This window comes from Triturus cristatus, chromosome 9, assembly GCF_964204655.1.
Source record: "Triturus cristatus chromosome 9, aTriCri1.1, whole genome shotgun sequence".
In the NCBI taxonomy this organism is placed as follows: Eukaryota; Metazoa; Chordata; class Amphibia; order Caudata; family Salamandridae; genus Triturus; species Triturus cristatus.
The window spans coordinates 781,267,360-781,283,701 of NC_140592.1; the positions used below are offsets into that span (position 1 = coordinate 781,267,360).

At 44.8% G+C, this 16,342-nt stretch overlaps 1 protein-coding gene across 1 annotated transcript in view; it reads left to right on the forward strand.

The window, feature by feature from the left end:
* The window catches only part of LOC146798840 (phospholipid-transporting ATPase IC-like), a 1,543,528-nt gene that overhangs the window by 617,647 nt on the left and 909,539 nt on the right, over positions 1-16,342 (forward strand). The window lies entirely within an intron of this gene.

The window sequence follows — 16,342 nt, forward strand, 5'->3', positions numbered from 1 at the left end:
ATAACCTCTATATCTCAGTTAGGGGTAGTGTTTGACATCACAGTTCAGTTCATGTTTCAAAAGACCTTGTAATATATCTCGATGTGGATTGATATGTTTTTCAGATAGACGAAATAGCTATTGAGAGCATTATAAGCATGAGCAGAGTTATTACATTTCTAGATGAAATTTTCAGCCAGAGTTTTCAGAGTTCCATTCTTATGGACAGTGATGTTCAGTTGGTTTTGAAAGAGTTGGAAGACTGTGTAACAAGCAGAGGTATAAAACAAAATATATGTGCCTTGTATTATCCAGTTACATTTAGGATGGCCTGAGGGTTAAACAGGATTCTGATAGGAATCATTGAGTAAGCCAACAGGTGTGGAAAGAATTGGACAGAAGATTTCAAGTGAGACTTGTAGGGTATAGAATGACTACTCATGCTATCATCAGGAGAGTTCAATTCAAGGGAAGGAACCCCAGAACTCTTCTTTGTTCTTGATGAATGAATCAAGTGTAATTGAGTGGAAGACAGAGAGTAAATAGAGAACCACAGAAAGAAAAAAGTTGGATGAAGGGAAGGAACGGTATGACATACACAAGTCACAAAGATTAATATCGGTGACAGGGTGATGGGTAAGGTGTCTCTTCATCCCCAAGATTGGTCAGAATGTACTAAGTGCCTTATGAGTTTGGTAGTCCAAATGATGTAGAACCGCGTCCCCTTCCGCCAGCAGCCCGCGGTGCTGGTGGTCCAAAGACCTCCGTATTACTGGCGGTGTGGAGGTGAGGATCTTGCAGCGGTGGTGAGTACTTTTTCCCAAATATATTGATGCGTGTGTGTGCATTTCGACTGCATATGTGTCGGATGCACACATATGCATGATATATGTGGACAAATATCATATACGCATTCACGGGGTTCAACACATATGTGGGCAGTCCTGTCAATGGGTATGTGATACAAAAATGACTCACCTGTATATCGCCACACACAGGGTCGTAATCCTCGGCGTGAAGATCCTGCTGTTAAGGGGGGACTTGGAGACAGGGATCCATGTTGGATTGTGCCTGGAAGAAGAAGAAGACCGGGGTGAGTAAGCTCCCCAAATCCTTTATCACCGATAAATTGAGGCAGGTGGTCGGACCGTCACGGTCCACTCATTGATCAGGTAACTCGTAATACGCACAGCGGTTCTGCTCCCCGTACTGCCCTATGGTAAGTGCATTGCTATGTTGCACCAATATGTACAGTAGCAGGAAGACGGTGACATGGAAATGCTAATTTCACACTGTTGGCATTACCTAACAGAAACTTTTTCATATGGCCACTGTCAGAATAGTCTCATGAAAGCTGCACTTATGTAGCTTTGCTATGTATCACATGTAGCACAGAAAAGTAGACTGGAAACAATTTCCCCAAATATCTGGGAGATTTGTCTACAACTATCCACAGCATAATGAATCAACAAGGCCTAGTGACATCCCCAATCCGGATTGGTACTGGTGAGAACACCTTTCTTACATTGCACACCTAAAAGCTAATACACCATTAAAGGTTTTTAAGGCTCCGGGAATCTTCATTGCATGAAGAAGGGGTTTAACCCGTGTCCTAATGGGAAGGCACATCACAGTACCTTTTTGTCTCGCAAACTCAAATTCCATTGTATTACGGAGTGTAGACACTCACATATAATCCCTACATTCTGCATGTCTCTCCCTGATGCATGTCACCAGTCAATGAATGAGCTTTGACAAATTAGCATGTGCAATTCACATAAAGAAATACTCCCACATCAATGGCATGGAAATTCACATTGTGACAAAGTATTGTAAGTCTACCTGTCAAGTCCTTTATAGCTTCATCAATTGGACCTGACTAATGTGGATGAGTAATGGCTTAGGGTATGTGTGACCTACCCACCCATGTCTATACACTCCTGTCTGTGGTAACACATGAACTCTATACCCATCACAAATGACTATTGTCAAATACAGATTGGCCCACACACACATTTGTTATGGAATCAGACATCAACCTATGAGGACATGTATATGATGTATGAAACAGTAGTTTAGATGATACTACAACAGGGAAGGGTACTTATGCCAACATGTAGGCACTAATACTGATGGCGCCAGTGATGGTTTGTGTTGAAAAGACGTGACGCCAGGTAAGTGAAGAAAGATCTTTATTCCGTCATACACCACCAACAGGTTCTAGTCGGCTGAAGGCAACTGTGGAATGTTGGGGCACAATAGCAGTCAGAGGGTACCAAGAAGAGGCAGAGAGAGGGGGTGAAAGAAAGAGGGAGAAACTAAGAGAATACAACAGTTTGCTATCTCATGTCACTGTACACTCCCCATTTACCCAGGGAAAGTATTGCTCTGTCACTGCATCCAAAGTGCACTGTATACTATGTCATACATAATAGGGCGGTACATCACATGAGACACATTTGTGAGGGAGCATCACTCATGCCAAACTGAAGACAAGTGGTCGTTTTGGTGTAAATGTCATCCACAACATCAAACATGAGCTAATTAATCACTTTACTTAGCCAAGCATCTGCTCAAGACAGCAAATTGGTAGTGGACAGGACTCTGCTGTGATCCTGGTCAGAAAAACAATAGGCAAAGCACATCAGCAGGCACCTACTACCAAACCTACGCAAACAATAACTCTTCTTGTGCGTCACACATAGCCCACTCCCAATAATGAAAGGAAAATACATCTATCTGACACACAAAATTGACAATGCAAAATGTATGACTCTGGCCAAGACTTACCCTCTTGTCGCTGCAGCTGGTCCCTCACTGCCCAGCAAGCTCTGGGTAGGCCACCACCAGTACTCAGGCCATTAGAGGGTGTCAGAGTCCTGCACGTACCCCATCCACATTGGGTGTACAGCTCCAGCTGGACCTCCGTGATATTCCAGGTCCAGCGCCTCAGGTTCTCCCACCTATTACGGAAATGGATGCTGCACCAGCAATAGACCCCATGGTCCGCAACTTCCGGGCATTGGCTTCTTAAATGGATTGCTTCTGATGGGCGTTGACTTGTATGGATACAATAGATGAATACACAGATTATGACAGCATGTTTTAGGATATCTCTTTGGTTGATACACATTATGAATACATCTATCACAAGCATTGATCAATAGTGATCACACTACATGTGTCATTCACATTTGCTAAGCACTACAAAGACATGAATACACACTTTTGTAGTCATCTGCTGACTATCCTCAGCCCTGGTCATGGCCTACACTGACTAAGCCAGCCCAGCAACATCCTTTAGCCCTGGGCCATCCTACATGCATTGTGATGTGAGCTGCTAAGGAACAAAACACACCATTGTGCCCTTCTGAAGGGTAAAGTACTTGGGCATGACTGTACAGGCACCTTTACAGCCAGGCCCATTGACTTGATGCATATGGTCCATACAGTCTGGTACCATAGTATAGACTACATTCTAAAACTTAGGTCACAATGAAAGGGCTGGCATGTGTGTCACTGAGAGCTTCCTCTCTGGGGATGTGTGGACCTGTCAACTACCTAATAGGATATCATACTAAGACTGGTTGACTTTGTGTGGTATGGACTGCTATCACAGTACATACCCCTTGCCTTATGTGGCACTCTTGTAGGGGTGTCATCAGCATACCACTGCATGTCTTGTTTGATTGTAACATATCAAAATCACTTCTGAAGTAACCAACTATATGCACTGTGAATGTGTCACATGTGCAATACGCCTGTCCAATGCAAGCATTACTTATGGAAAAGTGCCAGCAGACATGCGGGAGTAAGGGGCCTGTCATTAGTAAATGTCACACATTGACAATTTGGGGCAATGGAAAGAAGTAACAGGTCAGGGGGTTACCTCAGTCACCATTCCAAAAGGAGTCCATGTAAAGCAATCAGGGCTACCATTGGTTCATAAACCTCATTTTGGGAACATCCAATGATCTGCCAGTTTACAGGGAGATTACTCTGTGCATCATTTGTATTGCCACAGTAAATGTGCCCCAGCCTGGGCCATTTACTCATTGTCAGGCCATGCCCTCTGCAGGCTAAACATACTGATCGAACATGAACATCACATTTCCACCATTTCAATACATAACAGAATATCTTGTACCCATCCAATAAGTGACATCAAAGGTTGTGTGGCACTCTGAAGGGGTCTGTGAGGTATAGCTAGCTCCCAGACAACAGTTTGGTGAGCCCTGATCTTGGCTAAGTGATATGTGGGACGGTACATATAACTAACATCATCCTCAACTGCTTCTTACAGTATACATACACAGTTCATGCTGGAAAGCCTAACAGTTATTTGCACATTTACCATGATCTGATTAGCAAATATATCATTGATACCATGACAAGTATACATGCAGAGATATGTGCATGCAACACAAGTAGGATCTAGGGCTTATCACACAATACACATCAAAATGGTGATGTTAACAGTAGCGGCTGCTACCAGACGTGGGTGATGGGCAGGTGGTGGGGATCGAATGGACAAGATACAAGAGCACACAAGACAGAACTCTCAACACCTCCTCAACCTAGGATGGAACTCGAGAGCCCTCGCAAGCACCAGCTACTTGCCACGCAGGCAGCTGGCAGGCAGTGGGCACCAGTGCCAGCCGAGGGGATGCATACATAATGTAGTACAAGTAGCCCTCCGGCCACACCCAGACTCACACAACGCCACATCACTGCCACAAACATGTCCAGCCGTGCTGTGTGGGAAGCGAGCTGCACACCCCCGACTACAAACAACCGACAGCCTGACCCAGCTACTAACAGCAGAGCCCTCGTCACCCCAGTGCACGTCACATGGTGCAGGAGTAAGCTTGTTTCACTTTCACACTAACGACACAAAAATGACTAACCTAGACATTTTACAAAGCATACACACCCCGACTGTCATATACAGTAAAGTAGAGGAAATCTCAAAAGTGTATGAAAATGTTTGCTGGACGAAACAGCGCTTCAGTGCCGTAACCTAATTATGGAAGGTGCTAAACAATTGTTTAAAGCATAAGAAAGGTCACGGGGTGAAGAGTAAAACACACTATAGAGTCGTGGGAAATGGCTGAGGGATACTGCGACACAGTGCGGCTACAGGGGCACTGCCTGTGTGACCCGGGCACTGAAGCAGAGGGCACTTAAGCGCTACATGAACAGCTTCAGTGTGTCACAAATTCACCAATATTAGCATGACAGTCATGCTCCACTAACAATATGTTCCCCTTTGATTTTCTCACATAAGTTTCCACCTGTGGACATTACTCTTGCCTTCCACAGCCCCCACCGCTACTCCCTCGCCTCCTGCAGTCCCCACCACTACTCCCTCTTACAAGCTTCCCCTTTCTCATTTGAACTGTCCCACAAGCCCTCAGAGAACCACCATCATTGACACCATTGTGAGAAAAACTGGTGCACCTGCTGATGGTCAAAGCTGAGAGATCAAGAACGGAATGGGCATGGAATCTAAGCTCTCTAATCAGCCTCCAGACCCTACCTGAGCACCTGAGTGGACAGCATGGAAAGACCCCACATCTCCTATTCTGACACCAAACCCATACCCTGAATTTCCCTAAGCATCTGAAAGCCCTTCAGTGTGGGTGTAAACTGTGCCAGTCCCTTTGCCGCAGATGTAAACTTGGCAGCGTTTGGAAAATTACATTATATGTGTGTGTAGGCAGCTTACCCTGACCGGCAGGGCTCCCCTCCTCCGCCGCAGTCCTGCCTGCGGGAGCGTTCTGTGGGTCGGCCTTGGCCCCCGAGTCCCAGTCTCGAAGACCCATCTCCTGGTCGGCCGGGCCGCTCTTTATCACATCACACAGGAAGCGGCTGGCAAGGCCGTCACATCCTTCCTCCGACTCGGGACCAATCCTGGCCCGGCCGGAAAGCAGCGAGCCTATATTTTTCGGTAGTTCATGAGCATGGCAGCGTGGGGGTCTTTTTAGGATCCTCAGGAAGAGGGCCAGGCTGTTTCAGGAACTTCCAGTCGCGGCTACTCGCGGGGGGGAGGGGGTTGCGTGGGGGTCCTGTAAGCCAATCACAATGCTGCAATGGCAGTGTTGTGATTGGTGCGGAGCCCTGCATGGCGCCCAGTGAAGAACCAGAACCTTTTGGGCCTGGCGGCGCAGGGTACGCCTTAATCTCCTGGGTTCTCCTGCTCAGCTACACAGAGACACGGGACACTCTGTTAGGCGTTAGAAGATCAGATTTATTAGCTGCAGCTAGTACAGTTATCCCAGAAGTACACAATGTAGGTTCTTAGGAGACTGCCACTTCACTCCGTGGCGCACAATCTTTTATACCACATAGGTGACATATACATTAACCAAATACACACTCAGAACATATAAGAAAGAGCCAGTAAGAAAAGTTGGAAAACAGGACAGAACCAATAGAAAAGGTTTGAAAACAAAGTGATTCGAAGCAACCGTGTTTGTCACCCCTCCCTCAAACTAATTCATTAACAGATTCGTAACTAACTTGCAGGTGGCGAGATACGTTTGTGTGTGTTAGAGGACAGTTGTGAAACAAGAGAATGCTAGCAGAGGACAGTGAAGGCCAGACGATAAGATAAAGTCAGAAGAGAATAGTGTGAACCAACAGATAGTTGAGACGGGGATTAGAAAAACCAGACGGGGATTAGTGTACTCGGCCGGTGCTAACATCAGCTTTGCAAACAGAGGCAGAAGGTGTGTTTCGACACGAGGCTGCAGAAAAAGCAGAATAGACTTCGTTCGCTGTGCTGCCTGAGTGAGGGCAACATAAAATGGTGGCGGAGCACAAAATGGCGGTCGATTCGATCACGATCGAAAATCGAAGTTCCTCACCAGCTGGGCACCAGTAGGGAGGCCATTTTCTCTATGTAGGCTGCATGCAGCCTTCATAGAGAAAATGTAGAGTGCGCATGACTGCTTTGGTCAGACCCAGGGCTGACCAAGTAGTCAGGGCACTCAGAGTGGTGCAAGCCACTACTCCCCGACCCGCACACCACCAGTGGCCGCTCTCAGCGGGCTCACAGTTACCCTCCCACGAACCCTACCCCCACAGGCCTGTGCCCTTAGCCCAGGGCTCACTCTCCCACTTGTTCCTAGAACCTCTGTGACTGGGCTGGTGAGTCTCACTTCAGAACCCAGGACTGGGGGACACAAGATAGTGTTGATTGTGCTAGGTCCACAGGTTGGGTGTTCTAAAGTTGGGTAAGGGGTTACAGCTGGGGTGGGAGGGGTTGGTGTGGGCACACTGAGACTCACTGTTGCCATTTACCCTGGCTGACCAAATGTGCCAGGATGGTCATCCACGTCCACATGTCCAGGAGTGTGGTCATGACTGAGGGCTTCATCTGGGGATGGAGTGAGAGGCTTTCGGTGGCCATGCTCTGCCCACGTGCTGTGCCAGATCGACCTGTTGTGAAATACAGAACATTGTCATTGGTGGAAGTGTGGTATCTACATCCAAATGTTTTGTGTCACAGTAAGCAGAGATCTAGGAAAAACAAAATAGGTCGAGATTACTGTTGTGATATATTTCCGTGGTATAGAACTTGTTAAAAAGACATTTGAAGACATTCAATACATGTACTAGAATTGAGCAGCTCATTAGATGTGCTAATATGTTGCATTTTGGAATAAGGAATGAACATGACATCTCCCAAACATTGAAGGCAACACAGTGGAGAGGTAACATGTATATGGCCATTCAAAGGCCTAGTTGTGTAAAATACAGGTGGTTACACAACTTGGTTGCATATTTAGCATTAGTCATCATGTGAGCAGTGCAGAGTCAATGGGCCACTAACAACTTCTAATCAGCTGAGTTGCGTTAATGCTTAACAAATATTAGAGGTACACAGTTGGTATGGTGTCATCTATGCCATCAATAGTTTCAGTTGAGGAGGCCAGGACAATGTCAAGCAAAGTAGTCTGATATGTCTCTGATTAGAGCATTGTATGTAAATTGCACATTCCATGAGAAATGAACATCAGTTGGAACATATGAGACAAATGAGAATGGGCAAAATCACAATTTCATCTTGTTTTTAGTTACAGAAATAGAGCTCATGGTAGTTGTAGTCATTCCAATCTCCACTTGCCAATACTTGACAAATGGTTAGTGTTACATACCTGTTGCCAAAATGCAGTTGGGCTGGACCATACATGAACAAATTGACACATTTAATGGGTTCTTGTATGATAATTTCCTAGTAATATACCTACAGAAATCATTGCAACATGTGCCATGTAATGGAGATTGATACATGTGATCTTATATGCAACAATAAACATTGAAACTGGCAAGCAAAAATATCTTATGTTGTGCGTACTGCATGTTAGGAAAGTAGATAGAGAACACAATAGCAAAAGCTGAGATGAGAGCAAACAGGACATTGAAATGTTGTGATTCCTTTTGTGAGGTTGGCAATATGGCTCCAGCTGATAACGTAGACCAATTTAAATTTGCCTATTCTATAGGAAATTTTCTGATGTATCTCCTCCTTCCATGCTGTTAAGGTCTGCACCTGAAAATGTGATCACTGACACAGACCTTTTGAGTCATGTATGATTTGCTATGTTTCTGATATCATGTCAGTCTATGATTGGAACAATGGAATAAAGATGTTATAAGACAAGACATTGTATGTATATGTTGGTGTGGCATGGTTGGGATCCTGAGTTAAACATTGTGCACAAGCAACATATCCATGCTTGCACAGGTAGCTTGTTTTGGCATTGTAAAGTTCACATGAGAGTACATATATTTATTGCCAGATGTAAGATATACTACAGCAGTCAATGAGTTTCTGAGTAGTGTATTTATTGTAGTGAACAAGGAGAAAATAAAAATTGTGCAAAGCCAAACAGAGAAAACCAAAAGTGAAGACGTCAGTCATGGTGAATGAAACCATAGTTGTAGATGCCAATTTTTTTTGAAGTCCAAAATACTACTCCGATCAGAAATGGAAAAGTGTCCAGAAATAGTCCACAGAGTGAATGTGTATCACACACTGGAGGACATTAAGTTTGAGGTTTCTTACTGGCAGTGGTGGGTGTCTTGCCATTCACACCTCCTGGATTTGTGCATGGATGTCCTCCTCTGGTGGAGAGGGGGATCCGCTGCTGCTGAGACAGGGGTATCTGCAGCCTTGTCTTCTTCAGACAGGGCCTCCCTTCCAGTGGCTGCTGCAGATGAAGATGGGCCGGATGTAGTTGGACCACAGGAAGAGGTGGATGGTGGTGGAAAAGCCCAACAGAAGGTTGTGTTGATGTCCTGCAGAACCCAAATGAGCTGGCCCGTGTTGGTATTATGGGTGGCCAGCTCCTGGTGTGTGTCTCTCTGCAGCTGCTTCATCTCTTGGATTTCCGTCAATACCTGGCCCAACACGTCTTGGGAGTCCTGATACAGGTGATTACATAACTTGGTTGCATATTTAGCATTAGTCATCATGTGAGCAGTGCAGAGTCAATGGGCCACTAGCGACTTCTAATCAGCTAAGTTGCGTTAATGCTTAACAAATATTGGAGGTACACAGTTGGTATGGTGTCACCTATGCCATTAGTTTCAGTTGAGGAGGCCAGGACAACGTCAGGAAAAGTAGTCAGATATGTCTCTGATTAGAGAATTGTATGTAAATTGTTGAGATAGTTAGTGAGGTGTACCAGACTCCACTCACCCAGCTATTCCTGTCAAGTCCTCAGAAATGCAGGATGGCCAAGACCTTCCGCTCCCAGGCAAAGAGTTGTAATGGGGCACTGGAAGGACCACCACCAGTCTTCTGGGTCTCAGGGTGGTGCTTGGAAGCTAGGAAATGCGCCTTTGCCTTCAGGTCATGCCACTGATCCCTAATTTCCTAATTTGTGCCCACGGTGGTACCTACAGCATTTCGACTATCCTGGACCACATTTCCATTTTCCTACTGAGAGGAGTATGTTGGACTTGGGCTCCAAACAATTGTGGCTCTACTGTTATGATTTCATCCACCAAGACTGACAACTCAGTTCTGAAAAACGTGGATTTTGTTCCATGTAACAACTCTAAATTAAAGTGGGTGGCAATGACTAACAAAAAACACCAAGGGATATTAGTAAGAAATGCAACAAAAAGTGTGTGGAGTGTTTTAAATGGAATGGGGAAAAAAGGGAAGCATTGTGTGACCAAAATTGCTGCTTTGTCTTGCTGTGCTGCAGTGGAGAGGCAAAGGATCATGGTCTGGGACGAGGTGTGTGTTATACTGTGATTTTGCAGGTGTGCCCACTTGACCAATGAATATCAGCAGTGGGGTGTTTGTATCAATTCAATGGGCACTGTTCTGGTGATTTGCTGAAAGCATACCGGTTTGCCTACTACCTTTGGGGAACTGCCGCCAGGGGACCGCCAGTACAACTGTGTTCTTGTAATCAGTTCAACTGTAAACCATGGCCCTGATGGTGCCAGAGTATGCATCGCCAACATTGCAGTCTGCAACGGCCCAGGCGAGATACACTCTGTCAACAGCAGGCAGGCAGAAGATCTCATGCTCAGCGGTCTTCTTGGGACTAACGACGCAGCGGTCCGGTGCTAATGCCGCCAAATTTGTAATCGGGCCCTAACTCTTTTGTTCTAGAAGGCTCTTGCTGTTTCAGCCATTATTTCAGTCGTCAAGTAGGGGCATTTCATACTGATAATGCTTTTCCTGTCATTTAGGCTGGTTGCCTTGCCTTGAGCATTAGGATAATGACTACTGATAATCCTGCATGAGGTAGTCACTATTAAAATGTTAACAGTTGTGGTCACTATTGTGACAGTGATATAATGGGTTAATAACTTAAGAGGATCTTCCTTGATCAACAATAATGCTCTTTTGAAGGCAACGTGTGTGTTTCATTGTATGACACAAAGTCCTTAAGCAGTGATTGAGGTCCAAGCATGTTCATAATCTAGTCTTTATGAATGCAATCAATGACCAAGCATTTGTCCCATGTTTATGGCAAACTATATATGTTTCAGGATTCTAACATATATTAAATAGATCCAATTAAATAATTTTCAGAAGAATACTTTATGGGATCATTTTTACAGGAAACCCTATAAGGTGTTATGAGCCCCAATGTTCCCCAATATAGACCTAGGTGGTTGCATGACCTTTTACCTACATTTGACCTACCTTGCTCTACATACCGGCCCAGGCGCTGACCTTTTACCTAGTTAGGTGCCCAATAGATGTTGTGTGATTTTCTTTGAAAACTAGACTAATTTATTATGCATGAGGATTCTTAGTATCACAGCAGGATTACCATCATCTGCATAATAACTCTTTACAAAAGTCACTGCTCTTGTCATCCTTTACAGACATGCCCACAGTACCATGACACATCTAGGTAGAACCCCGGAGGGTACCTTTCGGGTATATAAGTACCACATCTTTGCTGGGCAAACTAGAGGAGAATCTTCCATGCTGACACGAGACTCTGAAGTCCCTGCATGCAGACACTCCAGCACGCAGTAGTCTGACATCCCTTGAGTGTTGCTGAGTGTCCAACTCGAGACCAAGACGGGGTCATTCATACTCTCCCATCAGGTAGTGGGGTTGGCTCTTTCCTAGGGGGATTCTTGCCTTCACACCTACCTACATGCTAGGTACACTTAGCTAGGCTTAGCATTTTAGGAGTACACATGATTACTGCCATGGATCTATATGCCTGCATATATTCACAGTTTTAGCACCTTGGTAGAATTCTACCTTTAATTTACTCTGTTGGGGATTGTAATCGTATACATCTGTTTCTGTCTAATGGTTGTTGCAGCATACGTATTCTTACTAGAATGACGCTGGTTCAATAAATACGTATTGAAAACTTCCCCGCTGTTTATTCTGTGTATCTCTTTGAGACTAAGTGAGCACGAGTGACTGAGCAAAAAGTACTGTACTGTTCCCACGATTCCTGAGTGATCAGGGTTGTCATGTTCGAAAGTTGCCAGAAACTATTAGCTCCTTGATAAGGTTGGGGGTCTTATACTGACACCGTAGTTTATGTTGTCTAAACGCGCAGATTCTTGTTTAACGGTCAAATCTGAGTAGTTCAGTCGTCCTTTCTCAGACCCTTACTCACATTTAACCAAGGACGTCTGGAGAGGGGAGGTAAAAATTCACCACAGCTGAGTAGGTATACCCTATGTATTGGCTATAGGTATATTCAAGCTTGAAGGATTCTAGTTTCACATTGTGCAAACCTGATCTCCTTTTTATAGAGATTCAATTGATAATGTCTCAACAGGCAGACGCTGGTGCTGGTAGTAAGGCTAGTGCTAGTTAGGAGGAAGCTTAACAGGAAGGTGCTATAAACATCTCAGAAAATTGCAGAATTGCACTTACTTTGCAATTAGCAGATTTTAGGGTCCTAGCATTAGGTGGGACTGTTGCCTTCGTGATTGAGGCACACGAGGCATTCAGAACAGAGGTGTTCTATTCTTGGGTCAACGTCCCACCTGCAGATGCACGTACTCATACATTTCATTCTTATACTGCAAATGAAATACCAGATGAATACAATCCATACAAGGACATTGAAGTCCCGTTAATGCACCAGGAACATATATACTTGTTTAAAGGTGCCCTCTCCCATACCACAGATAAAGTGAGACTCGGTCTGCTCAGCAGAGACGGAGCGACGTGGCCGGTACTAGGTGCTTCCACACCGCATCCAGAGATTCACACATGCCTTACATCCACTTCACAAAGAAATAATACAACTTTACAGACATCTTACACAGTTTGTTATGCGAACACTCACACTACAACCTACAAGGGTCACTCAAACAGGTCAACTGCAAGAGACCGCAACAAAAATCACGCCACAAACGCTGCACGCAATTATGGGAAGAATGCCCACTAATCGTAAGCAAATGCCATTCTGGATAGCACAGAAAATAGCACAGCTTGAGGCAGTGTTTCCACACACAAGCCCACAAGAAAAACACAGAATAGTGACAATCTGCTTGCCAATGGGGTTAGCTCCCCCAATAGAGGATTGTATCACTTGGGGTACTGTCTTCCCTGCAGTTTATACCAGAACTCATGGTACCACCTCAATAGCAGTCATACCAGAAGTATTGAAACAAATACAGAATGAGTACAGGGCAGAACCTTTTCCCAGGTATTTAATGTTCCTTTGAGCTGATATTGTTAAAAGTGGGGAATGAGAAGGACTCAAAATTTCAAGAAAAAGACATGTATTTCGTGATGAGGTAGTATCCAGGCGAGGAGGTAACCTTGATGACTGTCTGACTACAGGTGCTCCTTCCCTCTGGTCTTGCAGGCTCATGGGGCATTCAATGGGCTAATTAGAAAGCCATAACAGCATAATACCTATTGGGGAATAGTATACAGTGCATGCAGATTGTTAGATGCACCACATAATATTGATTTTATATTAATACATGTCTTTTTCTTGGAATTTTGAGTGTAGAAGGAATCTTTCTAGGTCCTGATGAGAAGCCAGGGGAGGGCTTCAAAACATGTCGACACAGGAAGTACTGCCCATTGAAGCCTAGCACCTCTGTCTCATTCCCCACTTTTAACAATATCAGCTCAAAGGAACATTAAAGTTTATTTTTCCGCAGTGCCAGGTATGTTTTAATCATACACCACTTTCACTCACTTCTGACCCTTCCACTCACACTCCTACACCACCCATAGTATTGTTACAAAATCAGTGCTCCCGCGTAGTCATAGGTCGCAGCACGCCCCGTCCCCCAGCGGGACAGGAAGACCCTGATGATGAAGCATGCCACCAAGGGTCCTTTTGGTGGGTGAGGGGTATTTTAACAAAGCTGTGTGCTTTCCATCATAGTAGGAGACACACTAGGCCTGGAGGAACATTACTTTTCTTTTCCTTAAGGGTGGATCCCTTTGTTTGTTGTGGGATGCTGCCAGGCATCGCATATCTGGTTACAGTAAGTTCCAGGGTTCCTTGTTGTATGCAAGTATTGTTTCCACCGACCCACACAGTCAGGGAGGCGCCGCTATGGCCTTTGTTGAATGTTTTCCTAATACAGTTTGATTCTCTGAGCAGACTGAAAGCCATACTTTTACAGAAAGATGTGTCCTTAACCTCAACCCGATAGACTTTTGATCTCCAGGTTGCAAGGTCTTCAGCTGAGATACAGGCACTAGTCTGAACTAACTTCCTGCTCCATTTCTGGGAAATGATACATTGTATCTTTCACATGTCTGATACGAGTGGGATAGTACACCTCTTTAAGAGCATAGGTTCTGGGCTATTAAGCACCTTTCAGACAATCTTCTGAGTTATTCCATCATTGATACACTCCGTATTGGAAAGCGTTTTTGGCCGGTCCTATTCCTTGTAGTGGATATCCTGGTTTCAATTTTCCTGCTATGCAATGGACGTCCCAGCCTCAGAAGAGATGGTAAAAGCACTCCTAGTGCAACGCTTCTGTGAACGCATGGTACTGCATCTGGGCACACTTCTGGAACTAAGCGAGCATTAGTTCCCATCATTCCGATCAGTCTGGGTTGACTATGTCTTGCCTGTACTCCGCTGCCTATTATGCGAATACAAATGCGCGTCGGATATATGTCAAACCCTTCTATCGGTTGCGCCTTCGGACGTGGACGAACTGATGGACCCATCAAAGGCCCACGTAGTGCACTATGCTCAGCGTATTCCAATGTTGATGTTGGCATTCTTAGAGCCACCATAGGATGCTTCAGCTCCTGTCGGATTGGACACCGCCTCTGTAACAGGCTCACCGGCATTGAGTGCTTCCTCAGCAGTGGCTGTGGGAACCGGAGAAGATCACCTTTGCTCCATTAACCTGATCCAAGAGGTGTTAGAGGGACCTTCGTCTGCGAAGGCAAGCAGCAGTGATGTTGCGTCTCCCACACAGGACGCATAAACATTGGGCTCTCTGTGTGATGGGAACAATTCCGCCTTTTTCAAAAACAACCCAAACTGGAATTCAAAAACATCATTTTTGTGTTATTTTCCAATTTTCCTGTCACTGGGCACTATGGCTTTTGGCATGCTCAGTCGGTCTAACAGTATATTGACTATTTAGAGGACTTATAGAGTTTTTTAACTTTTGCATCGTTTTTACACATAACATGTTTTTAGATGTTTTATACTCATATTTTAGCACTGCTTTTATGCTTTTTTTTTTAAACAGGCATATTTTAGCATGGGTTGGTTTGTCGTCCAGTCGGACGAAGATGAGTGGGTGTTCTGAGCCCCAATGTACCCCAATATAAGCCTAGGTAGTTGCACAACCTTTTACCTACATTTGTCCTACCTTGCTCTACATAACGGCTCTGGCGCTGACCTTTTACCTAGTTAGGTGCCAAATAGATGTTTTGTGGTTTTCCTCGAAAACTAGCCTCATTTATTATGTATAAGGATTCTTAGTATCACAGCAGGATTACCATCTGCTGCATAATAACTCTGTACAAAAGTAATCGCTATCATCATCCTTGGCCGACATGCCCACAGTACCATCACACATCTAGCTAGAACACATGAGGGTATCTTTCTGGTATATAAGTACCACATCTTTGCTGGGCAAACTAGAGGATAAGCTTCTATGCTGACACAAGACCCTGAAGTCCCTGCATGCAGACACTCCAGCATGCAGTGGTCTGACATCCCTTGTGGGGTGTCCAACTCGCGACCAAAACAGGGTCCTTCATACTCTCCCATCAGGTAATGGGGTTGGCTCTTTCCTAGGGGGATTCTTGGCTTCGCACCTACATACATGCTAGGTACACTTAAGTACACTTAGCTAGGGTTAGAATCTTAGGAGTACACATGATTACTGCCATGTATCTATATGCCTGCATATATTCACTGTTTTAGGACCATGGTAGAAGTCTACCTTTTATTTACTCTGTTGGTGCTTGTAATCGTATATATCTGTTTCTGTCTAAGGGTTGTTGCAGCACACGTATTTTATACTAGAATGACGCTGGTTCAATAAATACTGATTGAAAACGTCCCCACCATTCAATCTGTGTATCTCTTTGAGACAAAGTGAGCACGAGTGACTGAGCGAAAAGTACCGTACTGTAATTTTGGGAGCTATCATAAGGTCAGTTGGAGGCTACCTAAGGACTGTTTGGAACCCATGGGGGCCAGACGAAGATTTGGTAGAGGCCATGGTCTGTTGGGTACTATGTGTGGTTCTTTTTGAAGGCTATAGTTTTAGATTTTGTTGAGGGCTATTGTGACTGTGGGAGTGTCTACTTTTGGAGGCTGTTAGAGGTTCTTCTATGGGCTTCGCAGAGTCTATTTATGTTTTGTGAGGATTTGATAGAAGTTCCAAGAGTGTCTGC